At 36.7% G+C, this 12,172-nt stretch overlaps 2 protein-coding genes across 5 annotated transcripts in view; one reads left to right on the top strand and one right to left on the bottom strand.

The window, feature by feature from the left end:
* The window catches only part of LOC126372787 (uncharacterized), a 469,025-nt gene that overhangs the window by 331,764 nt on the left and 125,089 nt on the right, over nt 1–12,172 (top strand). The window contains exon 1 of one of the 4 annotated variants that reach the window (XM_050018679.1): nt 8,515–8,518. The exons of the other annotated variants lie outside the window; for them this stretch is intronic. The gene's annotated coding sequence lies outside the window, so the exon portion shown is untranslated. Of the gene's footprint in view, nt 1–8,514; nt 8,519–12,172 lie in introns of those variants that run through there. 4 annotated transcript variants of the gene reach the window in all.
* LOC126372779 (knirps-related protein-like) overlaps nt 1–12,172 on the bottom strand; it is a 707,336-nt gene that overhangs the window by 692,109 nt on the left and 3,055 nt on the right. The gene's annotated exons all lie outside the window — the stretch shown is intronic.

The following is a 12,172-nucleotide window of genomic DNA, read 5'->3' as shown; positions in this document are numbered from 1 at the left end:
GCCATTTAACAACAATTTTAAAGTTACAACATTAGTAAGAAGCAAGTTACAAAATAATCATTTCAGCTGATGCCTAAAATAGACTCAAGCCTATGCTATAGGCATCAGCTACCATCTTAGTGGTACAATCGTTTATAGTTATTATTAGATTGTGGGAATTTAAAAGAAATATATATTTTTTTTTGGTCAGATTAACTTGCCTATACAGGTCCAGTGAAGTTGACAGAGACAGAGATGTAGCAAGCGTCTCTGGCTTGTGATTGGACGGAACATACTAGTCGATAATCGAAAATCTTTATCTTCTATTAGTCGATTATTTTATTATAATTTGGATTATTATATTTTTATTTATCTCAATAATAATTGTAGATTATTTTCTATGGCCATTAACTATTTTACTTAGAGTGTGCTTGTTTAGTTTAGCGTTCCAAATAAACAAGATTCTTTTTTTTTATTATGTTACTTATTGGTCTCAAACAGCAAATACTAATGCCGTCTCTCACTCGGTAAACGGACGCTGTAACATCTAGTATGAGTGAGTCTACTGTTCTCATTTTACTATGCTTTAGTCGTCCATTTTTACGTCGACAAAGCATTGTGTGATAATTTCTGGTGCAGTGTAAGTTTTGCTTACTACAGTGAGACATCGTATTGTGCTTCATGAATATAAAAGGCAAAAAGTTTTATCTAAATACTTCACATTGGCAAAGAACCGTAATTGACATATAAATACAAAAAGAAAAATATGTGTTGCACTTATTACATACATACATAAACTCACTCCCGTATTCCCCGAAGGGGTGGGCAGAACTACAAATAATCAACAAACTATTTGCAGCCACTTTTGATACATAGTCCTAAGGTGGATAATGATAAAACGTATGATGATAGGGGATCAGCCTATCGCTCTTTACAGATGATCCACCATGTTCGACAGGACGCTGTCCCTTTGTCGCCTTTTACGACATGCACGGGAAGATAGGCAGCTGAACGCATTCTATGTTTTTTCTTTACTCCCAGTCCAGCAGAGGAGATCACTGCACTTATTCAATTTAATAATACTCATTTAAGGGATCCTTCGTACTTCAATCGTGGAGTCTATTTAAAATACTTAGCCTAACAGAAGCTCACAGTTTTTTTCAATTGGGGTAGTCAGAGGTACATCAATCACAAGAAGAACTAAGAACCCACACCTCACCGAGCCTTCTGTTAGACCAACGTGTCATTACGAATACTATATGTACATATAATTTTTATCATACCTATATATAGAGGATGACAGCCCTCAGCGCACTCCATTTGTCTGGCCAAGTAGTTAATGCCATTTGCGGCAAATCCACAAGAAATGACAAAAAAGTGGGTTAGGTATTTTTTGTGATATGCTCCACCGGGATTCAAACCTATGACCTCCGTATAACAGTAAACCTGTGTGTACCACAGAGGGCGTTCATCAAATCAGAATCCTTAAGCAGGAAATGAATACTGACTGTCCCCCATTTATATACTACTACTATCGTGTGGGTTGTGAGGTGAATTATCAACCTCATCAACCCTCGTGCTAGGGTTATTATTGAGCCACCAAAGGCCCCTGACATTGCTCATGTAAAGACTACTTAATTACATCAGTAAGTAGTAACCGGGACCAACGGCTTCACGTGCCTTACTTTTTGGACAATCAGGTGATCAGCCTGTAATGTCCTAACCAAACTAGGGATCACAAAGTGATTTTTATGATATGTCCCCACCGGGATTCGAACCCGGGACCTCCGGATCGTGAGCCCAACGCTCAACCAATGGGCCAAGGAGGTCGTTGCCCCCATTTATTTTTCGATGAAATAGAATTTGGCTATCAACAAGCAAAACTATAACAAGTCAGAAGATACTGAATCACATATCACCAATACATCTCAATAACAGGCCCAATACATATCATTTACCGTTCCAGTTACGTCATTACATAAACAACAGTTTCTCTTTTGGCAAAGGCAGTGTGCATAAACAGCCAATTGTTCTTACAAAATATTGTTCAGATATCGAGTTTTTTTCCATTTAAATAGGTTATTATCTTACACAGGGTTCGGCTTAACGAAATTTATTTGTTCATTCAGTAATAAAGTACGCGGACTTTTTTCTCGTTTTGTTTTCTAAAATATTGGCCGGGATTTCGTAAGTGTAGCGACGCGGATGCAGACGCGTGCTGGATGCAACCACGGCTTTAAATATGGGTATTTTGTTTTTCTTAAATTCTATGCTGGACTGAGACGGAATAAAAAACAGGGGGCTAAAAAGGACATGGAAGCAATGAATCTAAAAAGCAATATTGCCATTTGACATTTTGTTGACGTCAAAACACCACCAACCTACAGTGGAGCAGCGTAGTGGAGTATGCCCCATACCCCCTCCCGTTGATTGAGGGGAGACCTGTGCCCAGCAGTCGGACGTATATAGGCTGTTTATGTTTTATGTTGCCGTCGCGCACTTATTTTTATATGCGCAAATCTCGACACACATAAAAATTCACAGTCTCAATTAATCAACAATAAAAACCACAGAATAATGGGTGCCACAGTACAGCGGTAAAAGACCGAAATATATATACTATATACTTCTGTCTACCTCTTTGGGGATACAAGTGCGTTGTTATATTATGTTGTCATCATCATCATCATCCATCTAACATTATCCCGTTTTTCACAGAATCCGCTTACCTAACCTCAATATTTGACAGGTCCGGTTTTTTACAGAAGCGACTGCCTGTCTGACCTTCCAACCCGCGAAGGGAAAACCAGCCCGATGTAGATTAGGTCACATTCCTCCGAAATACATTTCTCGGGAATGTGGATTTCCTCACTATGTTTTCCTTCACCGCCGAGCACGTCGCACATCTAGTTCTTAAAAGTCATAAATGTCAAAAAAATCTGAAATTGAGTTAACTTAGTAATTAACGTAGATATGGCAAAACAAAAATCGTTAAAGCGCTCTACTGTAAAATTTAAAAAATTACATTTATGACCTTAAAGAACTAGATGTGCGACGTGATAATCGTCGTCAGAATCATCCGCGAAGGGAGAATCAGCCCGATATAGGTTAGGTCACATACCTCCGAAATACTTTTTTTCGGAATGTGGGTTTCATCACGTTGTTTTCCTTCACTGCTGAGCACGTGATAATCGTCATGTTATGTTGTAATTTATTATAATAACAATACAAATGTATCATCCAGCATTTCTGTCTCCACAAAGCCGCTCGCCGTACAAAGCGTGTGATCCCATTTCGGGCCGCTCGTCCCAAATTTAATGCGGCAGATCTCGATCATATTTACGACGCATGCGCGCAGGATATACTGAGTATGAGCGCCCAAATAATTGGCCAGATAAACCTATGACTGTTTGGTGCTGCGTAAATGCCATGACATGAGTTCATGCCGCATGAAATTGGATATTGACTGTGAAATAGGTCGAGTTATGTCTTGTTTTGAGAGAAAATTGAAGATAATTATATATTTATCTTCTTATCGTGTGGGTTATGACGTGGTATACAACCTCATCAACCCTGGTGTCAGGGTTATTATTTAGCTGCCAAAGGCCCCTGACATGGCTCATGTAACGACTACGTACATACATCAGTAAGTAGTGACCGGGACCAACGGCTTAACGTGCCTTCCGAAGCACGGATCGTCTTACTTTGTGTGATGTGTGTGGTGGGGGGAAGTATACCTAGCTCTGACGCTGGTGGGGAGCGGAGAGTTGCCGTTTTATACGTAGTATTATTCCTTATTCTATGATGATATAATACTACTACATAACAACTCTCTGCCCCGCATCAATTCCTATAGGGCGCTGACCTCAGCCCCTCTGGGTCTTACTTTAGTCTTAAATGACCCTAAGCAGCCAAGGAATATAACAGCAGTTATCTGCCACTTAGGGCGACAGTAAAGTTTCAAAAATCACCAAAGTTAAAACTATAAACCTAAAACGCACGATAACCGAATTGGAGACATCTTTAGAAAAAGTTAAGTATAATCTACTCTGAACCAGCGTGCGTGAATGAACATACATACATACATACATACATACATAAACTCACGCCTATTTCCCACTGGGGTACCTAAGCAGAGACTATAGAATTCCATTTGCTGCGATCCTGACACACTTCTCTTGCTTCCTTCACATTTATCAATATAACTAAAATACATCAAAATACACGCACGCCGGTTCAGAGTAGATCGTATTAAACCTTTTCTAAGGACATCTCCAATTTGGTCAATGTAAGTCCTTCTCGGTCGGTGAATGAAACGATTGATGAATGTGGAGGAAGCAAAAGAAGTGTGTCAGGATCCAAGCAAATGGAATTCTATAGTCTCTGCTTGCGCTTGGAAATAGGCGTGAGTTTATATAAAATATGTATGTTAAAATATAGCTACTGGTACATAGTAACAAATACAATATTGTAGGATTTTAAAATTCCACGAAACGAATGTATACCTGAAGGAAGATGTCTATGAAAATATTTTTTTATACATTGTTTTAAGTTTACGCGGTTATTATCATAATTAAAGTGCATAATAACGGGTTCTTACCGCGTTTAAATGGGGATATGAGACTCCCGATATTTCGACACTGTTGCAAGTGCCATGATCACGGGATGACAGTTATCCCGTGCAACAGTGTCGAAATATCGGGAGTCTCATATCCCCATTTAAACGCGGTAAGAACCCGTTATTATGTGCTTTAATTTTTTTTTTGTCTATGGAATACTCTAGATTGATCTATGAGTCGTGTGACTTTATTCACTTTTTCCCGTAATGGCGAAAGGATTGTAATAAGTGTATGAATAAAATAAACTGTGTAGGAGCTGAATTGCTAAGCTTTTATTTCCATCCCACAATATCATAACTCAAAACTTTCATTTATTGAGCAGAAGAAGCAGAATATTTCCAAAACAGTTTCAAATCCGATTATAAGAAAAAACCGGAGGAGTTTATAGTGTCTGATACGATTTAGTTATTAAAACATCCGTTTGATAAGAATCTAGTTCGAGAAGCTTCGGTTAATACCTTCCGTATATATTTCAACGTCATATTATAAAGCGAACTGTATTTATCATTCTTTTGTCGACCATAAATATAAGAGGTCTCAATTTCGAAATACGTTCAGTGATTTATTTTGAGGGTTTTTTTTTCGAACGGGTCCAACTTGGTTTCGATGTAAAAATGGTAATGGGACACACCAAACTGCATATACAGGGTGTTATTGACATCTTAACGAAAACTTTGATGGGTGATTCATACCATGATTCCGAGTTGATATCAAGCGGAATTTTCCGCCGCAAAAGTATAGAACTGAAAATGATTATAAAAATTCATGAATTTTCCGAACAAAATTCCACTTGATATCAACTCAGAATCATGGTCTGAATCATCCCTATCAGTATTTGTTACAGTGTCAATAACCCTCTACGCTACGTATACCTGTAAGTACGGGGTGTAAGTTACGAGTACGAATACTGAAGGGGGTGATTCAGTACATTATTATGAGTTAATATCAAGTGGAATTTTCATTCGCAAAAGTATAGAATTGAAAATAATTTTTAAAATATCAACTCATAATCATGCTCTGAATCGTCCCCCTCAGTATTCGTTACGATATCACTAACACCCTGTATTAAATAAATAATATTTTATGAAGTCGTATTGGGGCGAAAAGTACCTATTCGTTACCTGTGAAAAACTTGTTTTTAGCTTTACACACTACATAAATGCACGCCTATTTCCCACGGGAGTAAAATCAAATCAAATAAAATACTTGTGTGATGCTCTGTCGCGGAACCACCACCTCCAATTCAGTTGAAGACGATATAGATTAGATTATTACTATTTTTTCTTAACGTACACTTAAAACACCATCCGTACATCAATTTGTATTTAAAATTAGGGAAATAAATAATCTAGAAGTACTCATACTGAGTACATGGTACGTACATTAGGTAATCTATATCGTCTTCAACTGAATTGAAGGTGGTGGCACCGCGACAGAGCATCACACCTTTATTGCACAGAACTTAATTTTGACAATCAGATGTAACACATGAATCAGACATAATAATAAATACATGAGTAAGCAGAGACTATGGAATACAAACATACACTTATATGAAGCGAAAGGTCCCTGACTGACTGACTCACTAATTTTATGTTTATTTATTACGGATAACTTTTCGGATATTCATCACAAAATTTCAAAAACTACAAGTTATAGGAGTATTAAATTATGCATGGTTCCTTTTAGGACATAGGTGTCCACTAAGATGGGATTTTACAAAAAAAAAAAAACAATCCTTAAGGGGGTAAAAAGATCGCAAAGTTGGGTTTTCACGCGAACAAAGTTAAAATTGTGCATATATGTATTTATTTGTAAGTAGTACTTAGTTTTCTTTCGCATCTTATAATTTTATACACCTCACTTTACGGTTGTCTGGAAGAAATCGCTTTAAACCATACGGCCGCCATTTGCTATGTACCTTTTCTCTCTCTAACTAGTAAAAAGTCTCTTTTGTAACTATTTTCTTTTATTTTGGTGCAATAAGTTAAGTATATTTGAATTGAATTTAAGTCATGGCTAATAGCTAGTAGCCTATATTAATATGTCCCACTGCTGGGCACAGGCTTCCACACAATCAACCGGAGGAAGTATGGAACATACTCCACTATGCTGTTTATGTGTACTTATGTTTGTCTCAAAATAATTTAAAACCTACATAAATATTACATCAAAAATCATCTTCAAGAGTAATCTCCGCTGGCTAATTGCGCGTGCGCCGAATAAGGGACACAAAATTGGCACCGGCGGCCACCAATCATCTAAAGACCGTGTAAACGGTAAAAAATTGGTACTTGCAATAAAATGTTAAACGGTTGATCTGGTTTAAACACTTCCCTGAAACGATTCCAGATTCAATATGGTAGAGCGTGCACTGTTTTAATGCGAAGCAGTTTTAATATTCCAACGTAATTATTGTTTTGGTAAACAATTTTGAATTCGGAATATCAATTTTGGTGATTTTTTGGGAACCTTATTTTATTTTGACGAAACAGAAACAAAACAAGAAGATAACTTCAGAACCACAGCGACTACAGCCTAACGGCCTCCGTAGCCCAGTGGTTGAGCATTGGGCTCACGATCCGGAGGCCCAGGATTCGCATCCCAGTGGGGACGTATCACAAAAATCACTTTGTGATTCCTAGTTTCGTTAGGACATTACAGGCTGATCACCTGTTTGTCCGAAAGTAAGATGATCCGTGCTTCGGAAGGCACATTAAGCCGTTGGTCCCGATTACTACTTACTGCTGTAAGTGAGTAATCGTTACATGAGCCATGTCAGGGGCCTTTGGAGGCTCAATTATAACGCTGACACCACCGTTGATTAGGTTGGTATTCTACACGATAAGAAGACAGTGACTATTAGAATAGAATAGAATAGAATAGAATAGAATAGAATAGAATAGAAATTGTTTATTACACTACATTATTCAATTCCACAATATAAATACAGGTGACATTATAAAATAAGAAACATGATGGACCCTGGAGGGCACAGCAAAAGTAGGAAAGAGAGAGATAGATTATATAATATTAAATATATCTCCTATAAGTACTCAAATATTGCCTGAGAATCCTAATTAGCAATAAAGTCACTTATTGTACTCTTTTGTATTGTATTTTGTATTTCCTGCGTGTGCAATAAAATATTTGTTAAGTTATATTCTTTTTTTTTTGTATTTTTCATGTTATTTTATAGTCTTATTTTTCTTTTTTCATTCATTGTTTATTTATTTTGTATTAGTTTTTATATTGTTTTCTCATCATACATCGCATTGGGCCACACTGTAATGTAGTATGTACCTTTATAAAAAAATAAATAATAATAATATATAAATTATGAGAAAGATGAGACTGTAACAATAATATACAGAACAAATGTTATTGAAAAGGCAATTTGCAGTGTTGTGGCTTAAAGCGATCCCTTCCTGGCAACCAGATGTAAGTCAGTAAGCTTATTCAAGCCGTATCAGCGGCTTACCATACCATTATCAATATGCAACTTTACATTTCAATTGAGCTGCTCAGGAATCCAGCTTTTATCTAGAAAATATTCCCACAATAAAGTGCACATACAACTCTATATAGATCCCTGCTATATCTCATCTCTAAAGATAAAATAAGCGTAGCACGGTAGATTGTGAGTTACTCCGGCTAAGTCATTATTATTTAAGAATTTAATATGTTTTAAGGTGGGTACTGACCAATGTTACGAGGTGTAATGTAACATAATTAAAACACATAATAACGGGTTCTTACCGCGTTTAAAATGGGGTAATGAGAACCCGTTATTATGTGTTTTAATTATGATAATAACGGCGTAAACTTAAAACAATGTAATGTAACATGTTATACAGCGAGCATTCGTGCAGTCAGTACGTCTTGTTACGGGGAAACCAGCGAGCAACGAGCCAATTTTAAAACACAGCGTTACATTAAATTTAGATTTTTATATTCTGCACAAAATAAATCGGTAAACGTATCTTTTAAGGTGCGTATTGACCAACGTTACGAGGTGTAATGTAACATTTGCATCGAGCGTGTAAAGCATCGAGCATGTTAAGGTGGATACTGACTGGTACTGGTCTGGTGGGTGGTGTCTGGTACTTAAGTTTTTTAACTACAGATAATAATTATTATACATGTATTAGTCCTACTTTACCACTTTGGGAACGTCCCCGGCAGCAAAAGTTATATAAAAAGAGCTTTATTACCTAACCCTTAAGCAGATAAGACCAGAGTACGAGAAAAGACAATTTGCGAAAGACAAGTAGCCAGTGTCCTTAACGTTAAAAAGTTTTTACAAGGGGAACATTTGAACTACACGTCTCTGGATAAGGCCTAGTCACCTAAAATAATTATTGCAATAAATTATATAGACTAGCCACAGCGACATACACGACAAAGTTGCACTAGTAGCAAGACCGGAAGTCGCGCAACAATAGAACGCAAGTAAAATATTACCAGCCACTTATTCGGTTAAGATGAATCGCCTCATATATTATTTAGCGTAATAATCGTCATAGACTAAGTATGCATTTTCCCACACAGGACAGTTTTGATGTTATTGCTTTTGAGAAAATATTATGTGCGTGCCCATTGAGGGACCATGTCAGAAATTAGAGGTCCTGAGTGCATCAGGAGCTAGTAAAAGTTATCAAACGATTGTAAATTCATCCTATATTATTATGTAAAAGACACTCAAGAGACCCAGAGAGTAAACCTGAAGAAAATAGGAAGGATTTATAATATTTTTTATTGTTTGTAGGTTTTCTAGATCTTTAAGTAGTGGTAAAAAGGTGTAGAGCTCATTTAGCTTAGTTTCTCTATGACAAAAATAATAATTTCGATCACCGAAGTGCATGGCTACACTTACGCCATCTATTGTCGCCGAGCTAGGGTCCCAACACCCTTAAATCAGGGAAACTACGTGATATTCTTCTTCTATCGTGTGGGTTGTGAGGTGAATTACGAACCTCATCAACCCTGGTGTCAGTATAATAGACTTAAAAATACTTTCTAAAAAAGATTTGATATCTCGAGAAATCAGTAACAGATATAATTTTACCATAACACATAACCGAGGAATATCCGTCGGGGGCTGCCATTAACCCAGCTAAAGTTTTTCTAGTGACGTGAATACGATTATTGAAATATTGTAGATGTTTAACGACGACATAAAATACACTTATGAGTATGATTAAATTTTTGTTGAAATTTCATATAGAAAAGGCAGGCACGTCACCCGATTGTCCGAAAAAGTAAATTGATTCCGTGCTTCGGAGGGCACGTTAAGCCGTTGGTCCCGGCTATTAGCCGTAAAAACACCTCTACCAACCCGCAGTGGAGCAGCGTGGTGGAGTATGCTCCATACCCTCTCCGGTTGATTGAGAGGAGGCCTGTGCCCAGCAGTGGGACGTATATAGGCTATTTATGTTATGTTACTGATTTCTCGAGATATCAAAACTTTTTTAGAAAGTATTTTTAAGTCTTTTATAATATTTCGTTACATAATATATTTTATTCTTTTTCGATGAGATTTTAACCGTCGTGGGTTTTTTTCAAAATTTTTAATTGTGCTTAATTCTTTGAATAATTTGTCAATATAAATTATTTTATTAATATAATTATTTTATTATATTTAATAATTTTATTATTATAATGTATTAATATAAATTATATTCTTTCTTCTTTTGTCTTTCTAATATATTCGGCCTCTCAGAAACCCAATAACCTAAAGGAATCCATACCAAAGCAGTGGTTACGTCTGTTAACTACTAGAACACTTTTATTCTTTGTTGCTACTGGGAGTCCAGTACAAAGATAGGGCATCTGGGCAGTAATCTGTGATTAATGTGCCCGCGCTACTGGTGTTGCGTTTACGACTTTATTACACTGCAACTTGGCTGGTTAATAATTACCATTGCTTCTACTCTGGATAAATTCGTTCGAAGTGGGTACTTGAGATAGGAATGGACGTGTTTATCAGCAACTTAATTTGCAACTTCACTACATTGTATAAAACAAATTCGCTTTTTCTAAAAGATAATGGACTATAACCATACAGCACGATCTGTAGTGTGAACTCGCGCAATTTTGTATAATATTAGTGGAAATTTAATGTCACAAATTGTGGTTGTCGTCCCAACGAGCTCTGACCTGGTGTGCGTGTGGAAAACACAAAAAAGGGCGGCCCAAAGAGACCTGGAGACGATCGGTTGACCGGGAATTTAAAACCAGCATGTCATAGGACCGAGCTACAGAGGTTGAAAAAGCTCGCGAGGAGTAGAAATTTGTTATCGGAGCCCTTCATCCAAACGGGATAAATGGATTAGAAAAACAAGAATAAATTGTGGTATTCTTAAAAACTGGTAAATTCGAAAGACGATGGTAAAAGCACGAATTAAAAAATATAGTGGCATGATGTACTGTACATACTTACACAAATAAATTACTGTTTATGTTTATGAACTCTGGTTGACAAGTGGTTTGTTCTCAGTGGTCAGATGTTTATAGGCTGTTTATAATACAAGGATGATATTAAAATCATGATATTATAACTGTACCACGCGACCATTTCGTTGCGACAACAAGGTGGCCAGTTAACAATGTTCCAAGAAATTAATGGAAAATTGAATTTACGAGGCAACCAAATTTCGGTGTCATAATTGACTTTTCAGAATCCAGTGGTTTTTGTAAGAAAATTACACCTCAGTACATAATACGACGTTATCGGGCTATCGAGAATTCACTTAGCCGTTCGACGTGATGCCAAAAAACTAGCCACATTTTAAAAATCGGCTACGGAAATTCTTAAAACTTGAACGCGATTCATTTTTGAATTGAATTACTCGTATCGGATCGATTCGATGTTTTTAAATTTTAATACATTTTTACTTTAAAGGGCAAATTCCTTCCGATATGCACTCGGTAATATATGGAAGCTCACGCACATAATCCATTCTGGTGTAGCATATTCAAATTCATATTCAATTGTCACAAACATAATTAAGGTATAACATACTTGTACCCTGCGACAAGAGGTGCCTTATGGCCTCGAATCCTGCAGATGCATCTTAATTTTATTTTAAGTTATACCTGTCATTTTCTTATCCCCCGAAAAGGAAAGAGACGGATGATTGACAACTGTTAATTTTAAAATAAATGAATAACCCGGGCGAATAAAATAGGCATCTCGCTCATATGCAACCCATTTGACGAGTGCTGTCTTAAGTCCTGTCGGGTTATTGGCCAATATAAAATGTTGGAAGGGCTTTTTTAAAATTTCTGCCTAAAATTGACGTGTGTTCCATAAATTTTACCCCTGTCGATTACCCGTCCCTTTCTTTTTCAGCGGATAAAAAAATGACAGGTATAACTTAAAATAAAATTAAGTAGATTGTGTGTACAGAAATTAACACCATTATCTAAGTAATTTCGTAACTAACTTATTATAACGTTACAAAATTATAGAACTTCTATTGTGTGGGTTGTGATGTGGAATACCAACCTCAGCAACCCTGGTGTCAGGGTTATTACTGAGCCGCCAAAGGCACCTGATATGACAGCTACTT

The sequence above is a fragment of the Pectinophora gossypiella genome, chromosome 14, assembly GCF_024362695.1.
Source record: "Pectinophora gossypiella chromosome 14, ilPecGoss1.1, whole genome shotgun sequence".
Lineage (NCBI taxonomy): Eukaryota > Metazoa > Arthropoda > Insecta > Lepidoptera > Gelechiidae > Pectinophora > Pectinophora gossypiella.
This window is presented reverse-complemented; position numbering and strand designations above follow the sequence as displayed.